The sequence below is a fragment of the Sorex fumeus genome, unplaced genomic scaffold (genome assembly GCF_029834395.1).
Source record: "Sorex fumeus unplaced genomic scaffold, SorFum_2.1 ptg000008l, whole genome shotgun sequence".
Taxonomy (NCBI): domain Eukaryota; kingdom Metazoa; phylum Chordata; class Mammalia; order Eulipotyphla; family Soricidae; genus Sorex; species Sorex fumeus.
The window spans coordinates 76,991,074-77,009,551 of NW_026606065.1; positions in this window are offsets into that span (position 1 = coordinate 76,991,074).

Genomic DNA, 18,478 nt, shown 5'->3' on the forward strand with positions numbered 1-18,478 from the left:
GGGAAACTAGATAGGACAGTTTTACTGTCCACTCCCTTGTCTGCTGGCCGAAAGTGAAACTGGAAGGTTAAATGCTTCTCCAAGGTTCCTGAGTAAGTCAGTGCTGCATTGAAACCCACACTTGCGAGATCAGCCCCTGCTCCCACAGGCATTGTAAGAATTCACAACAATAACCCTAATGGGCCCCTGGACATGTCCAGAAACCTATCTACTTTCTGTCCTTTGCATCTTGACACTTAACTTTGAACCTGGTGCAACCGGTGAGTAGTTAATAAATAGTTGATTAATTCTGTAATATTCAATCAGTAAAAATCAAGAACTAATTAGTAAAGTCATAGCAAGACTTGACATGTTCACCACCTCAGCCACTTCTCACCACCACCCCCACCAGGAAGAACATTATATGTTGCTAATTCTCTTTTATGATTTGAAACAAAAGATGCTAGCTCTCCTGTTTTATCTCACTGGCCCTTGTTCCTCCAACCCTTTCCCTTGCCTTCCCTATGTTTTAGTTATTGGGATGACCAGGGTGTCTCAAACTTGGTAGTGGTGTGCCTGAGACTGCAAGCTGGGATCACAATCTGCCTGTGGGTCAGGTCAAGAATGAAAGTCCTGGCTTCCTGCCTGCAAGGCATGTGCTCCACAGTGGAGCCAGCCCCATCTCCCCCTTCCCTGATGCTAATTTCCCATACTACTTTCCCGTTAGCACATTCTCCCCACAGGTCACAATCTCCCTTCGGTTACTCAGGCACAGAGCCAAGAGACTCGACTCTTGCCTGAAAATGCAATAAAATGAAAAAGTTCAGGCATAACTGTTTATTTCATTAAGCAAATGTGTACTGTGTTTGCTGTTAAAATCTTCGGGATTGGCCCAGAAATGCCAGGAGTCAGATGCTGATACCAGGATACACGTGGCTGAGCACTGAGAGTCTGTGATGAATGTCCTCTGACTGTGTAATGGCAAATGAGAGCTACAAGATACGTGTGTGTGTGTGTGTGTTACATGAAACTTTAAGTTTGTTAGACACATATGCAACATGAGTTAGGGAACAGGGGCCAGGGAGATAGTACAGTGGGCTGAGTGCAGGCATTGCATGCAGGAGGCACAGGGTTCAACTTCAGCATCTCATGGTCCACAACAACACCAAGAGTGGCCCCTAGCACATGTCCAGAATTAGTCTATGATCACGGCTTGGGTTGGCTAGGAAAAAACAAAAATGGGAGGGTCTGGAGTGATAGTACAGTGAGTAGGGTGTTTCCCTTGCATGCGGTTGACCTGGGTTCCATCCCCAGCATCCCATGTGGTCCCCCAAGCTCCAGGAGTAATTTCTGAGTGCAGTGCCAGGAGTTACTCCTGAGCATCACTGGGTGTGACCCAAAAAAGCAAAAATAAATAAATAAATAAAGAGAGAGAGAGAGAGAGAAGGTTGAAGAGATACTATAGGGGATAAAGTGCCTGCCTTCTAATCAGCTAGGTCACCTCAATTGGCCCCCCGAGCACAACAGGAGTGATTGCTGAGCACAGAGTCATGAGTAATCCTGTGGGGCTGGGGTGATAGCACAGCGGGTAGGGTAGTTTGCCTTGCATGCAGCCAATCTGCGTTCTATTCCCAGCATCCTTTATGGTCCCCTGAGCACCGCCAGGAGTAATTCCTAAGTGCAGAGCCAGGAGTATACCCTTGTGCATCGCTGGGTGTGACCCAAAAGGAAAAAAAAAGGAGTAATCCCTGAGCATATTTGGTGTGGTTCCACCCTCCACTCCAAAAAAGAGAGGTGGGATTAGTAGACAGTCATGAAAAGGAGATGAGGCTGGCAATGCTAGTAGCACTCTACTCAACTGCTTTCCTTCTAAGTGGCAACAAACTGACAAACTGTTTTTCTGTTAGATAAATTAGGTGTGAGCTGAACAAGTGGCTCACATGAGTGATTGTGGCAGAACCAAATGATGTTTCCTAACTTAGGGACCAAATTGGTCTTTTTTCTATATATGTATTCTGTCACCTTGCATGTATTTAGTCTTTTAGTAGCATTTTAGCTAAACACTTTAATCAAGTTATTGGTTCATCATGGAAGTTAGTAGTTGGATTTACTAAGTTTTATTTCTCAGATCAGAATCAATTCAAGGTCTTCTATTCCTTTATCACTATACACACATACTCTGTGGAATTATAATTATCCTCATGTCCTTGACTCAGTTTTTCATGTTTTATAGCAATCGAAAAATAATATATCAAACTGTTTTCCTTCAAGGAAAATCTTGCTTAAAATAAAGATCTGTAAAACTTTTTATAACTCCTTATAATAAAAATTTGAATATCACTTAATATATGGACTGGAGTGATAGCACAGCAGGTAGGGCTTTTGTCTTGCATGCAGCTGACCTGGGTTCAGTTCCTCTGCCCCTCTGAGAGAGCCCAGCAAGCTACTGAGAGTATCCCGCCTGCATGGCAGAGCCTGGCAAGCTCCCTGCGATTTATTCGATATGACAAAAACAGTAACAAGTCTCAAAATGGAGACGTTACTGGTGCCCGCTCGAGCAAATCGATGAACAACGGGAGAACAGTGCTACTGAGCTACTTAATATATAGCTCTAGATTCATTAATGTATCCTCCAATAACAACACAAGGAAGTTTCACTTTATTATCCTTTTAGTAAAATCATCTGGTACTTTAAGTACCTGTACAACCTTTCATATCTTGTGAGAGATCTGAGATACGTGCAGGGAAAAAAAATAAAGAAAAATACATCCTTGACTCATGCCTTATTTACAGTAATTTTGCTTAACCTTTAATTTTCATACACTCACTAGGCACAATTAACTAATATCTTTGAAGAGGGTTGGGGGGACCAGGAGATTATATTCATAGTTACATGTTGACACTAAATTAAGAAACTTACATATATAAATATCAACCAGCCCTAATTATGGTGAAACATAAAAAGTATTTGTTATATTATTCTAGGAGTTGAGTTCAATTTTTTTTTTAATTTTTCAGTGAACAAACCAAACAACGAAGTCCTTGCTCTTTGATGCTCTATTATTTATAAAGTATGTTTTAGTTTAGTTGATGTTTTTGGTACAATGTTGTTTGTATTAAATTTTAAATGTGTTGATAGATGCTTTTAAAAGTGAGTGTGGGGGCAGAGAGATAGTACAAGTAAGTAGGGCTCTTGCATTGCTGCAATAAACCGGATTTGATCCTTGGCATCCCACATACTTCTCTGAGCCTGACAGGAGTGATTCCTGTATGCAGAACCAGGAGTGACTCCTGAGCACCGCTAAGTATGGCCCATACAACAAAAAAAAATGTAAAAAACATTTTGTGATTTTGTTGTTAGATATCTTAAAATTATGTTTAAAAATAATGATCAACAACTAATTTTTGTTGTTACTAACCCAAATTTTTATACATTAAGCTGTTCGGGAACTGACCTATGTTCTGAATTAATTTTTAATCAAGTGTTTTAATCTCATAAATTTTAGGTATTGTGACAAAACATGTCAATCACTTACTGTAGGACAAGCATTCTCATTTTTTTTATAGATGACAAAGCTCTGCTTCAAAAAAGTTCAGAGTTACCAAGGTAAGAAAACTAGGAAGTGGAATTGTCTGTCTAGGAATTTCTGATTTTCTCCAAGGTCTATGCTTTTTAGTATAGCATGTGAATTATAAAATTTTCAAACCATTAAGATTTACATAGCTGTATATACCTGTACATGTACATATACACTAGTGGAATAGGATTCTTTCCTTTATAAAAATAGCCTTGGTATTCTAAAAATAATTGCACTGAAAAGACATTGAGTGTCAGTAATGAACTTCTGATATTTTTGGTCTATTACCTGCTTTGGCTTTAACCTTTACAAAAATCTTAATTAGCATTGGTCCAACCTTGACGAATCACCCTTGTTCCAAGAAAAGTAAATATAATTTGTGAAGAAGACAGTTCCCTGTTTTCTGTACCTCTCAACAGTTGTATCATCAGGTATAAAACTAACAGTAGTTTTAATAAGCTATTTATTTTTATAATGAGAAAAACCCTCATTATTCACTATGAATAGGTGACATTTGGGGATACTAAAAGAGATGGCAGAGATAACAACAATTGAAATTCTTGAATACATTAGCCCCACAGCATGTTGCAGACCAATTAAAATTGACAACCAAGTGAAGCAAATACACAAGGATAAATATGGAAAATTCAAGTTGTTAGGGTGATTTTTCCCTGTTTTTTCCTTATTGGTTGACATTTTTCTTCCTTCTGAATATTCCAGCTTATGTTGTTAATCTTTTTTCTGCTTGACTTCTCTAGTCAAATTGATTGCCACAGATATCAAACTTTAATTCCTGGTATAATTTGTTGGCACTTTGATGTCTTTAGTGTCCCAATGTTGGGAAATGATCACTAACTAGAAATACTAGCTTTTATAGACAATATATAATTTTGGTAATCTTCAACTGAGATGAGAAAAATAGGTCCTTGCACTAAACATTTCAGTCATGCGTTTACCTCTCTGTATGAAATTAGTATTGGCAGCTTCATAGGAGATTATAGGGTACAGCTGCTTTAACCTTCAACAGTAAATGATGTACCTCCCTGTGCTTCTACAATCTAAGAAGCTTAAAAGTACAGGTTTATTGCTAACAATGAGGAAACAAAGTGGATGAGAATCACCTAGATGAAAAGTGTTAGGACTCAATATAGAGCCAATGGGAATGGTGGAATAGGTCTTTCTGAGGTTCTTGAAGAAAGTTTTGTATAAAGCATACCTTATACACTAAGAACATTGATAGAACATTATAAACAATAGATGCCACACCTGAGATGCCACCACCTGAGAGCAAATTACACTGTACTACTTCATTTATGAGCCAATTTCCTCTTTATAAAAACCTTATAGAGCGGGCATTGTTGTGATCATGCAGCCAGCAAACTAAACTATTGCTAAGTAGAAAGTTAACTACTGTTACAGGGTCACATGACCCCAGCTGAGACTGGAACTGCAAAACTTATTCCTACACCTCCAGACTTCAGAGACTCACCTATACGTATCAACAGTACATGAGTTCTTTCTCAGGCAGTTCAGATCATAACTGGACTTTGAATATCCATTTTATTTGAAGACAGAGCACCTGTAGTGTATACCGGGGGCTAGTAGGAAGGAGTACTATAGCTGTCTGCCCAAGATAGAAAGAAAATGAGCAAGTGAAGTGTTTCCTGCTCTCAGACAAGATTCATCATTCTTAAGTTCTCTTCTATTTAATAAATTATCACAGAATTACTCATCGTGGGTCCAGAAAAGGACATCATGACTGCATTTCTTGTAAGTAATTCTTTTTAAAAGGGGAGATTGGATACTTGTGAAAGCAAAAAGTTTTGCGGCTAAGGACAATTCATGTTTGACTCAAGGATTAACCTGGAAAAGTAGCCAACAGTGCCATCTACTGGTCTTTCATTTTCTCTTTCTTAAAGGTTTGATGGTTGAGCCTCCTGTGTTATAGCAAAGTATACACAATGTTAATAAGGAGAGATATAAAATAGATCTTTGCCACCTGTTATGGACTTTAAAATATTTTAGTTAATGTGCTTATTATTTATGAATAGTTTTAAGTCATTTTATTATTTTATTAAAAGATGTGTTCAACAAAAAATACCTTCAAAGAAATCTACCCTGATGCTTCAAAAAATAAATTTTATTTTATTCATTTATTGTTTGGGAGCCAGAGTGAGTGATGCTTATGGGGTCACTCCTGGCTCTCTACTCAGAAATTACTCCTGGTGATGCTCAGAGGATCACATGCGATGCCTGGGATCGAACCCAGGTCAGGTATGTGGAAGGCAAGTGCCTTACCCTCTGGCTCTGAATTTTCTTTTCTTGAAAGTAAAATTCTGACATTGAAGTATCACCATATAAAATTGAGGGAAACCTACACAGGCTTGTGAAAAAAAATCATCTCCTCTTTCCCAAGGAGATAGTCTCTGTCCCAGCTCAACTAGAGCCACCTAACAAAAAAGAGCAGGCAAAATGGAGGACTCTCTCTGAGGAGAGCCCCTCAGCCTGCAGCTGTTGGAAAGGAGAGTCTCGGTGCGCTTCATCCTGGGGAACATCACTGTGCCGGGGCTCCTAGCTCTGAGTTTCTCAGGCAGTGATGGTCACATAAACCTCCCTAAGGGCCCCAGAATATTTCCAAGGCAAATATTGCATAAAAAGTAGTGAGAGAGAAGAGGGAATAATAGTACAGCAGGCAGGGTGTTTGCCTTGCACACGGCTGATCTGGGTTCCCCAGCACCTCATATGGTCCTCTGAGCACTACCAGGAGTCATCCCTGATTACAGAGCCAGGAATAAGTACTGAGCATAGCCAGGTGCTATCCTAAACAAAACAAAGACTTGGGGGCCAACGGCTTCAGGGTTGAGGGACCCAGGGAGGAAGCGAGGTCGGAAAGGAGCTGGGGAGGCACTGACCCGCTCCTCTCCACTCCATCCCTGTACAAGCGACTTGTGAGCCACATCCAGTTATTGCCAAGTTGGTGCTTCTCAGAGTGTGGCTCTCAGACCATCCGAATCTAGATTAGCTGCAGAGCAGCTTGTGAATAACACAGGGCCCTGTGCAAAAGCCGCCACATGCTGCATCATAACGTCTGCTCGGCCTCTCGAAGTCTTCAGTGAACATGCTCTTCTGCTTGTTCCTTTGCTCATGCTGAGGATGGAACTGCAGGTGGATCAGCTGCCCAGGATACAGGCTGTTCCTGAGAGGCTGTTGCTAGGCAGCACGAGCCCACACATGACCACTGTCAGTGATGCCTTTGAAAAATTACACATTCCCAGGTCCCGGCTCAGGGATTCTGAGTCATGGGGTACCTTCTTTTCTAGGTGATGTCAAAAGGTAGCTGGTCTTGATAAGCTGCAGGTCTAAGGAAACTGCAGAAGAGTCATTTCTGTCAACTTTGTTTAACTATCAATGTAAAAAAAAAGAAAAAAGGGAGAGGAAGAAGGAAGGAGGAGAAAGAGAAAGAGAAAGAGAAGAAAAGAAAAGAAAAGAAAAGAAAAGAAAAGAAAAGAAAAGAAAAGAAGAGAAGAGAAATCTATTCTGTGGGACAGGAAGTAATCGTTCAAAGGGCTGAGATACGTGGCTTGCACTGGCATGGTGAGTTTGAACCCAGCAGTACTAAGTGTCGTGCTGTAGCCCCTAGCACCTCTGGGTCCAACACTGACCCACACTGCAGCCACTGACCCCTGGGATCGTGGGGAGATCTTCTTCCAAAAGAAATCTATTTCCTGGTGGGGCACAGTATGGCCTGTCTTCCTGTCCCTCGACCCCAGCCCACACACACTATTCAGTGGGTTTTCCTTGGATGCTCCATTTTTTCCCCACATCCCAAAGAGCTCTGTTGTGTCACACTTGCCCCTGTCTGAGTCAGTGTGGGTGGTGTATTGCTCCCTGCTGTGGGAGGTTCCCGAAATAAGTGGTTTGGAAAATAAATGAATGAATAACAATTGTTGTTTAATATTGGGAATATATGGGTGCTTTAGAATTATGCTGGATTTTTTAGCAGAAATATTCTATAAAATCTTAACTAATGTATCGACTAGCTTTGGGCAATAAAAACTTTGTTATATGTTACTTAGCTAATAACCATATTTTCCATGAATTCAATGATCAGGCAAAGAGAGACCTTATTATTCTGCAGATTGGTGACTCCAAAGTCAGAGTCAAGTTATTCTTAGATTCAGAGACATTCAGGCACCACTGTTTGGTTCCAATTCAGCCCCTTTCCAGATGAAGTGCTCCCCGCTGTGACCTCAGAAGCCTGCCTGCTTTACTTTCTATCAAGTTCTAACTGGTTCACTTTACTTTTCCTTTTTATACAAAACTGCTCAGAGGCTATTCTGTAAGAATTTTTGTCCTACTCCCTAGACTCCTCCACAGCCCTAAGATACATTCTCTTCTCATTCCTTGTTGGTTTATCTTTCCCTGTGGATTTCAACTCTAGCTACACATCAGAAACACTTGGATGACTTTATAAAATATGGACTCCCAGCCTCCGAAGCATATCCAATTTCATTGGCTTTGAGGGAGACCGACTAGTTGGTGTTTGTATTTAAAGTAGATAATTAGGGGACCAGAGAGTAAGCTCAATGGGCTGGACACATTCTTTGCATGCTGGGAGCCTGGATGACACCCCGAGCATCATATGAATCCCTGAAGACAAAGCTAGAAATGATCCCCTGAGCATCTCAGGGTATGGCTCCCAAAAATAAATGAAAAAAATGGTAATTTGAATATGTAGCAAAATTGAAAGCACCCTATTTTTCCTGAGCTTAGCTACAAAATTCATATCTTGCCTTTCTTCTCAAATTTAGGTAAAATTTCTTGGTTAAAGGTTTAACAACTAAAATTTAACATAGGAAGAATCAGAGAAATTTCAATTTATTATGCTCAGGCTTTGCCTAAAAAGGTCCACGTTCAATTCCCAGTACTGTGTGGTCCCCCACACATAACCAGAAATGACTCCAGAGCACAGAGTTAGGAGTTGCCCCTAGGCACCATCAAGTATGCCACCAAACCCAAAATAAATTAATGAATAAAAACAGATATTCACAAAAAAGCAAGTGGAGCATGATATTGTTGATTTGAACCAAATGTAATTATAGGAGCACTATATGGAGGAGTTTATACACAATGCAATTTCTATCACCTTGGTTTAAAATTAGAATACCTCAGATTTTTATTTTATTTATTAAATTTTACTCTTTGGTTGTTGGGCGGCACCAGTAAGTAGTAGTCTGTGCTCCATAGACTATCTGTAGTGCCAGGGTTCCAACCAGGGTCAGCTGTTTACAAAACATCTTACCAGCTGTACTATCTTTCTGGCCCAGTCTTCAGATGCTTTAAAAGCATCAGGGTTGAGAGTGCCCAAATGGATTTAAGAGCTCTCTACTTGGTATATACACAATTATATTGGTATGAGACAAAAAAAAAGTTTTCATTTTAAAAAAAGAGACCTTGGGGGCTGGAGCGATAGACAGCAGTTAGGGCATTTGCCTTGCACACAGCTGACCCGGGTTCGATTCCCAGTATCCCCTATGGTCCCCAGAGCACTACTAGGAGTAATTCCTGAGTGCATGAGCCCAGGAGTAACCCCTGTGCATCACCGAGCATGACCCAAAAAGAAAAAAAAAAGACCTTGAGAATTTGTTCTAGTATTCTCTCTTCCCCAGCAATCCTCCCAATTGCTAATCCTAGAGAAATGAAGGCGTTCAGACATGACATATGCTTGAAGGAGAGCGTTGCCTCTAGTGGTATTTAGAAACAGACTCCCACACAATTGCGTTTCCCAGTGGGTGATGATGACAGACCTCATCGCTGGCCTAGTTTACTGCCCACTCAGCAAACCACTTCCAGAATTTTAGGTGTTAATTATCACTGAGTACAACAACAGAGATAGTTGACAGCCCTTCACTATGTTTTGCACAGTAAATAAATGTTCGGGGGATCTGTGAATGGCTAATAAATATGTGTATAGTAGGTTTGACTAAAATCAAATGATTCACATTTAGAACAAAATGCCCAACCCCACGCATTTGGAATTGTTTTATTTCATAATACTCCTTGCTATTGGATCACTAATCCTTCTGTCAGTAATCAATGGAAATGATGATGGCATAAAAATCTTCATGTCTAACATCTATATTATTATGAAAAATGAGCTGGTCTTCTGAAGTACATGATTAGCTTATAAAAAGTGGTTTTGGATACATTTAATGAATGAGAGTTTTAAATCTGCCATTTACACTGAATAGACATTTATGGGCGTATCGGGAACTTTAAGAACGGCAGTAAAAAAAAACTCAGAACCAATTGAGGGCTGAGCCTTAGCTGAACAATACACACGACTGACCTGAAATTGTTATGAGACCTGGTCATCCCTCTCAAAACAGATTCTGGGACATGAGCCAACAATAGCCATTTTTGTTTCTGCACCATCTTCTTTAATTTTCTATTTTGAGAATTTTACCAGACTTGCTAGACTTAGATTTGATCTTTCTGAGGATTCAGAGGATTCAGATACATGCAGTTGAAAAAAATTAAAAAGATGTGAGAAAACCAGAGGGAGAGGCCGAATACGTAATGTGTGATTCTTGAGAGATCCCCAACCATGCTACCTTTTAAAAAATTGCAGAACCATTATGTAAGTTTAGTTTCTTTGTTCCCACCTTCCCTATTAACTAAGGATGTCAGGCTTGGCCCTATCTGACATTTAATAGCTTTTAGAAGTGGAATCCAGTGACACAGGAATGTCATATACTTTTAAGTATACAATTTTATTCTTTTACAATAGTTATTAACATTGAATAAATTACAGGTAACAGAATTTTATTTTTCCCCAAAAGAGCTAAAGGTTTTCTTACTGATGATCTTGCAAATTAACAGTGAAGATCAATGGAATAGAAAATTGTCAAAACAATTCGCCCTCTCCTCTCTGGAAAGAAAGATGGTGGCCGCATGGGAGCCTTGTGGACAGAAGTATGAGCCGGGGGTGTGGGGGTGACTAAAACCTCATGGGAAGGGGTGCGTTCCGGTCCGTCCTTCACGCCCTACCGAGGTCCCCAGGTGCCCCCCACGAGCGGCTCTCCAGCACGGCCACAGCCCCAGAAGCACAAGGACTTAATGCAGAACCCGGCAGCTAGGAGCAGAAAAGTGAAAGGACTATGCGTTAATCCAGGCCATCATGTCTGCCTGGAGGGGAAAGGGTGTTGCTCCCTTCGGCCCTGCTCCCTCTGGAAAGAAAGATGGCGGCCACATGGGAGCCTTGTGGACAGCAGGTATGAGCCGGGGTGTGGGGGCGACTAAAACCTCATGGGAAGGGGGGCATTCAGGTCCGTCCCTTACGCCCTACCGAGATCACCAGTTGCCCCCCGCGAGCGGCTCTCCAGCACAGCCACGGCCCCAGAAGCACAAGGACTTAATGCAGAACCTGGCAGCTTGGAGCAGAAAAGTGAACGGACTATGCGTTAATCCAGGCCATCATGTCTGTCCAGAGGGGAAAGGGTGTTGCCCCATTCGCCCTTTCCTCCCTGGAAAGAAAGATGGCGGTCACATGGGAGACTTGTGGACAGCAGGTATGAGCCGGGGGTGTGGGGGCGACTAAAACCTCATGGGAAGGGGAGCGTTTCAGTCCGCCCTTCATGCCCTACCGAGGCCACCAGTTGCCCCCCACGAGCGGCTCTCCAACACGGCCACGACTCCAGAGCACAGAAACCAATTTCTTAACTATTTGACTTTCAGTAGAAATACTTCCAGGGTCAATAAGTAAAATAGCAGAAATCCAAAACCAACATTTAATTCTTGAACCCAGATGTAGAAAGCAAATCACTTCACAATGCTTTTTCAGCATGTCTGATTTGGGGGGGGGGGTAAACTCTAAATAATAGTGGTGAATCTTTTAATGAAACAATGAATCTAATCAAAGCAGATAGAGTGTTAACTAGAATTCATCTGCCTCACAGGGACTGGGAGGGGTGGGGGGTGGGGTTTTATTGGGGTTCTTCATGGTAAAAAATAAGTATTGGTAAATGTGTTTGATATTTGCATGACTGAGACCTAAACCTGAAAGCTTTGTAACCTTTCCCACAGTGATTCAATAAATAAATAAATTTTAAAAAAAAAGAAAGAAAATTGTCAAAACATGATGGTCTTCTACTACCACGACAAGGACAAGATAAGAACTGGAAACTAGATGGAGAACAGAAGCCCGATTGTGACAAGTAATGATTAGCAGTGACTTGCGATGTTTGTTTGAAAAAAGAAAGAAAGAGAGAGAGAGAGAGAGAGAGAGAGAGAGAGAGAGAGGAAGAAAGGAAGGAAGGAAGGAAGGAAGGAAGGAAGGAAGAGAGGGAGGGAGGGAGGGAGGGAGGGAGGGAGGGAGGGAGGGAAGGAGGGAGGGAGGGAGGGAGGAAGAGACAGAGATGGGGGAGAGAGAGAGAGAGAGAAGAAAGCAGGAAAGGGGAAAGAAGGGAGAAGAAATCCATTTCTTCATATAGTCCTAAAGGAAACTGTTTTTAAACTACTGGAGGATCCTCAAGGTACTCTTCATTGGACACCAAAATTTCCATAGATATAAACTGTTTAGAGTGAAATTATTCCTTCAGCCTTCTAGTGGATAATGGCAACTGACCAATCCTCTCCACCACTGTGCTCAGGAAGCCCAGTGAAAATTATTGCAGTGAGCCAACTTCTTGACCTGCATTAAAAGATGATTAGGACCATGTGTTAACACAATTCCTGGGGCAGTATTCATATAGGAAAGTTACTGTTTTAGTACCTATGACTCTTCAACCACAAATGGAAAAGTAGGAATCAGTCATTTCTTCTTCTTTAAAAAAAAAACTCTATGTAATTTCAGACTCTGAGCTTCCTATCATTCCTATTTGGAGGAAAATACAAGCTCTGCCTTGGAAATCTTCTCTGCTCCCTGGCCCCCACCCACCCATATTCTGGAATTTTGCACACCACCAAATACTCTTGAGTAGCTCTGAGCTAGCTCAAGGTTGTTGACTGGAGAGAAGGGTCTCCAGTAGAAAGAGACTGAGTGCATTGCTAGAGGGCAGAGTAAGACATGTTGGGGGTGGGGGAGGGGGAGAGTGTGAAAAGAGGTATAAATTCAATATCGAAGTTTCAATAAGTTCCAGTTTGGTCTTGTGGAATCTTTTATAAGACTGAATTTTATTATTAAATACAAGAGACAAATGTAGAAAACAGTGTGAATCATAATGTTTTTTATAACCCCTATGCTTTCTGGGTGAGAACATGGTGGTTGATACCACCTGGATTCAAATTCTGTTTCAGCCAGGTCACTCTGTGACTATCCATACATTACTTGATCTCTTTGTGCCTTAATTTTCCCATATACAAAAGTGGGAGTGAGTAGAATAATAGTATCAGTGTATAATAGTCAAGTTATGAAGATAAGATTGATATTAGAAAATTCTGTGAGTCTGTGAGACATAATAAATCATAATATATGCTTGCCAGTGTTAATTTGCTTCTTTTCTTACATACTATTATCTCTGCGGGGCACTAACGTTCATTAGACAAAGACTTTCTTAAGTTTCTCAGACTAGGTTATTTTCTTAGAAGTTCCTTGAATTACTTCTTGAGATACCGCGTTCACAAATCACAGTGAGCTTTGCAGCAATTTGACATCTGCCGTCCCTGTTCAGTTATAACTCCGAAACACCAAAAACCTCATCTTTGCATCCTGGATCCTATGGGTTTCCACGCAGTGGCTGATAGACGGAACTCTCGTAATGCGGAATAACGCATGTGCTATCTCGTTGGGTATGGTGGGAGATGTGGGCCAGAAGGTGTTCGTCCCGAGCCAGACTACCCATGTTACAGCATTGTTAAAGTGTCAGGGATTTGGGGGGCGTTGAGGAGGCCTAAAATACGCGGACTACTGAGATCACTTTTCACTGACTCTTCAGGGCTTGGTGATTCATAATTTGCCCTCTCTGTGTTTTATCTCACCTGCTTTAGATTTGAGTATTATAAGACACATTTTAGCAGTTTTGGTTCAAACATATGTTAAAATATTCTCGGGAACTTTCTTTTTACTGTCAAGGGACTTGATAAAATGTTATCAACCCATTTGCCAGTTTTTGAGCCATAAACAATAAACATCTAAATTTGAGTCTTTGGCTTTGGAAGGGATTTTTTAAAATTTTACATTATTCTTATTTGTGTTTATTATATTTTAAATAATTAAAGAGAAAAGGGTATAGGTTTATTGGGGCCTTTGTAGTTTGCTATTAAGCCAGTAGTTTTTATTTTCAATGCATCACTGTCATTCTATTGTTTATTAGTTTGCTCGAGCAGGAACCAGTAATGTCTGCATTTGTCCTAGCCCTGAGATTTTAGCAGCCTCTCCTTACTCGTCTTACCCAACGGTGCTGCATTGAAGGCTCTTTCCGGGTCAGGGGAATGAAACACATTATTGTTATTGTTTTTGCATGAGGGCTTGCCAGGCTCTGCCTTGTGGGCAGGATACTCTCAGTAGCTTGCTGCGTTCTCTGAGAAGGAGAACTAGACTACAAGATTATAGTCTTATAAGACTATAACATTATTCAATTATAAGACTATAACATTATTCAATTCTCGGGCAATCAGATTAAACTAGATTAATGTGTTGGTCATCTGACAGCTGCTTGAGGGAGAGGTTCTTATTTTAATTAATGAATATATGGACTGAAAATCATTATGATAAAATTATTAGAAATAATAGAGTTCATAGAACACTTCACAAAGAGGCATGCCATAGTCATGATTTCTGTCGAAAGAAACAAGAGCTAGAACATGCAGATGAACCATGTTCATGGTATAACCATGTTCATGGTTCAAAATGGTATAACATTTTGCTTCTCCCTGGCTGCCAAAAACCTTTCCCTCACCCCAACCTCTGAATCTCATTATATGTTTCAAAAATTATCCTTCATTCTTTCCCCAAAAAGTTAGACCTGTGTGCTACAGTTGCTTTAGAACCTGCCATATTTCCTTAAAATTTTCAAACCTTTCCTTTCCTTGTCATCCCAAACCAGTTATTACTCCTAAGATTGTTTTATTCTTTCAAGATTTATGAAACATTGGTACAATATACTTACCTATTCACTGTTGCTAAACCAATTCACCTGTTTCAATTCTTAGTGGCACAATTGTTATATAAAGAAGAGGAAATTTATATACCTACTACATGTTATGTTGCAGAGACAGGCAGTTAATATATGTATATTGTTGAATCCAGAATGATGCAGAACATTGAATAAAATTACCCGGAATTTGGAATACTTAGTAAACTCAAATTACATATTAGTTCAGTGCCCTAACAATTGCTAAGAAAACTTCAACTGTATTTAATGTACAGGATTAATTTAATCCCATTTCCATCCCTTCTTTTGCTGCGCCTTCTGATCCTGGACAGCAGAACACTGCTGAATCAATATCTCAAAGCTAAACATAGTAGATCAGTCTGGACATTACATGCATCCTTTAGATCATCAATGCCAATCCCTTTTTTATAGCTTTAGGTTGTTCATACCATTTCATTCTCCGAAAAGCACTAACTCTACACAGTCACCCTTGGCTGTTATCCTCTTTCTCTAAATAAGAACTTCATCTTTTTTCCCACCTTTTCACGTTAAAATCCCTTTTCTGTTAGTCATTCTCTTTATTTGCCTCTTATTTCTGCAGTGCGCCTCTTCCCATCCCCTTCCCCTCCCCTCCCCTCACCTTCCCCTCCCTTTCCCCCGTCCCCACCCCGTGGGCCTTGCAGCCTGTCTTCTACTGGCCTTTCAGGGTCCACTCCATGAGTTAGCAACACTATGCTACCTTTTGCAAAAGTGTTACAAGCCTGGTCAGATTTCCCAGACCCAAGAAATCCTTCCTTCCACCCCTCTTACCACCCTACAAATCATTGGTTTTTTTTTTTTTGCCCTTTCATTTATTATATCTTTTTCACACTGCAGTGGACATACATTGTCTTTATTTATCTGCCTTTTTGGTTTGATATACAGTATCCTTCTGTTTTTCTCACTTCATATCACTAATTCCAGCCCTAAATTAGAATGAGTTTGTGCTTCAATTCTATGATAAATTGGCCAGAAGATAGCAACTTTCTATGTTAGGTACAATTTTGAATCTCTATGCCAAGTGCTCCAACCAGAACTAGATTGTCCACCACTGCTATTAGAAGTCAACCGTCTCTCTGCTTCAACTCCCCCCATTTTTGACCCCCATTAACAGTCCTTTCATATTTGGACAAATTGACCTTAAAGATTTCACTTTATAACTGACTATGCTGATTTTAAGAATGTGTATTTATTTATGTTTATTTTGTCATGGTGGCATACTCATGGGACTCAGAGACTATTGAGCTCTGGGGTTGTTATCTGAGGTGATCAGGGACGCTGTGTGGTGCTGGGATTCAACCCCATGCCTCCTTCATACATAGCATGTGATTAAGACCTCCGAGATATGTCTCCCGAGCCTGGACAATGGGCCTTTAGTTATTTGACCAAAGAGCATTCTTAAATTTAACTTTCTCACTTGGCAACGCTTCATACCCCGTTTCTGCTCATGGCTTGTAGGCTGATATGGGAAAGAAAGTTAGGGGCCATGCTTTCCTCTAAATTACCAAAAAGTCAGTCACTCGTCCTTTGAAAAGAGAAATCAGAGAGAGTTACGCTGAAAATGTTCCTCCAGTAATTTTCCATCCCTGAGGGGGGTAGAGTAGATAGTTTTTCATCTTTATGGAAATGTGAGTCATAGGAAATAAAAGGGCCCCAGTGTCCTCTGCTCACTTTGAGTCTGTTGGTAACTCGGACTCTGCCCTAGAAAATATGTCTAGTCCTGACCACCAGGTCCATTGTGTTGCTACTGTTGCTACTTCTGCCAAGGTTTTAGCCCTTAATCCTTAATGGTGCTTTTAACTCCTTCACTCTACACACTATGATTTCTGCCTCAAACTCAAGTATCATATTTTAATTAATTGACCCAGTGATAACTTCTCACGCCTCATGTCTTTAGTTCCACGGCTCTGAAATTTTTTTAATCCTTTCTCATTTAACTGTAGAAAGAGAGACAAAGTTCATGTAGCCAGTCACTATGCTTTTTGTACAATAAGTCTTGAATAAGGGGCTAGAGCTAGTATAGCAGGCAGAACACTTGCCTTGCATATAACTGACCCAGGTTTGATGCTAGAACCTCATCTGGTCCCCTGCCAGGAGTGATACCTTAGCCAGGAGTAAACCCTGAGCATCACAGGGTGTTGCCTCTCAGAACAAATGAAAAATAGTTTCTTGGGTAAGTACCATTGTTGGTAATCAGAAGGTAAATCTCTTAATAACCAATTCCTCAACTCTAGAATTTTCTGAAAATCAGAATTAATCTAAAAAATACTTTCTACTGATGTGGAAGACAGTTAAAAACTTTGGAATTAAAACAGCAGAGATTACCTTTGGATCCCAATTCTAACACTAATGATATAATGTCTAATTTCTACTCTTTGAGTAATTTCATTTACAACTTGTGAAGTTAATTTCATTAACCATATTATTGTGTTACATACTTGATTCAAATCATCCTAAAATTTATAGAGATTTATTTACCTTTATAACAACCCTATGAAGCAAATCCTATTATTATTCCCAACCTTCAGATTAATAAAATGATATTTAACAAATGTAATCAACTTTCCAAAAGTCATAACATTAGTGAGTGACAATTTGAAACTAAGCTAATAAGATATCAATTAGAACTCAGGTTTATTTAAGTCATTCAGTGAAAATTGTTAAAGCTCTTAACAATTATGCTTTTCTTTTTTCCACATAGAGGATGCAGAGACCTTCTAAAATGCTTTTATATATTGTCATTAGATTGTTAACTATCAAAATCATTTTCATCTCCGTTACAGTGTTTTTTTAACTTTAAAATTTTTTATTTTTTAAAAATAATGTAGAAGTACTGTTATTTGTTCAGCCATTGAGTAAGCTGATTGAATTGGGCATGAACTCCACATTACTTTTTTGTTTTATTGTATCACCGTGAGATAGAATTAGAAGGCTTTCATGTTTAAGATTCAGCCATACAATGATGAAACACCCACCCCCCACCAGTGCACATTTTCCACCACCAATGTCTCAAGTATCACCCCCTCTCACATACATACACATCGCAGTTCTCACCCTGCCTCTATGGCAGACAATTTCCCCAATGCTCTCTCTCTAATTTGGGGCATCAATTTTGCTCTAATTTTCCCACCACCATTCAAGTCTACTTGTCAGGGACAGACACTAGATAATATATTTCCCATAGCTCATTTTGAATATCACGAGAGCTCACGTGGGTGTGATTGTAAATGTAAATTTCTAGATTGTAAATGATTGGGTTCCAGAGACATCTCTGTATGGCACTAATCCATTTTGGGATTCAATTGGGAGCCTCTGGGCCAGGGCTGTTGGTGCGCTAAGATGGCATCCAGAGGCAAATTGTGGGCATGACAGCCAGTCTTCTGGGAAGGTGGTGACCCAGGGAGGGACAGCCCAGGTCCTCTGCCACATGTGGCCTGGAGATTTAGTCCTGAACCCACATACTTGGGCCTTGCTTTGAAAGCTCTTGGTCACCGGGATTCCATCTGGAATAAGTGGAGAGACTGCACCTGCTCCATCTGGGGAGCCCCCGTGATATAGACTCGGTATGGGGCCCAGAGAGATCTCCGGTGCTGTGGTGTCATCTTGGACTTGCTGCTGTGTTTCTGGGCCAGGGCTGTTGGTGTGCTAAGATGGTGCCTAGAGGCTAATTGTGGAAATGACAGCCAGTCTTCTGGGCGGGCAGGGACCCGGGAAGGTACAGCCTGGGTCCTCTGCCACCATGCGTCCTGGAGATTTAGTCCTGGAACCCGCATACCTGGGCCTTGCTTG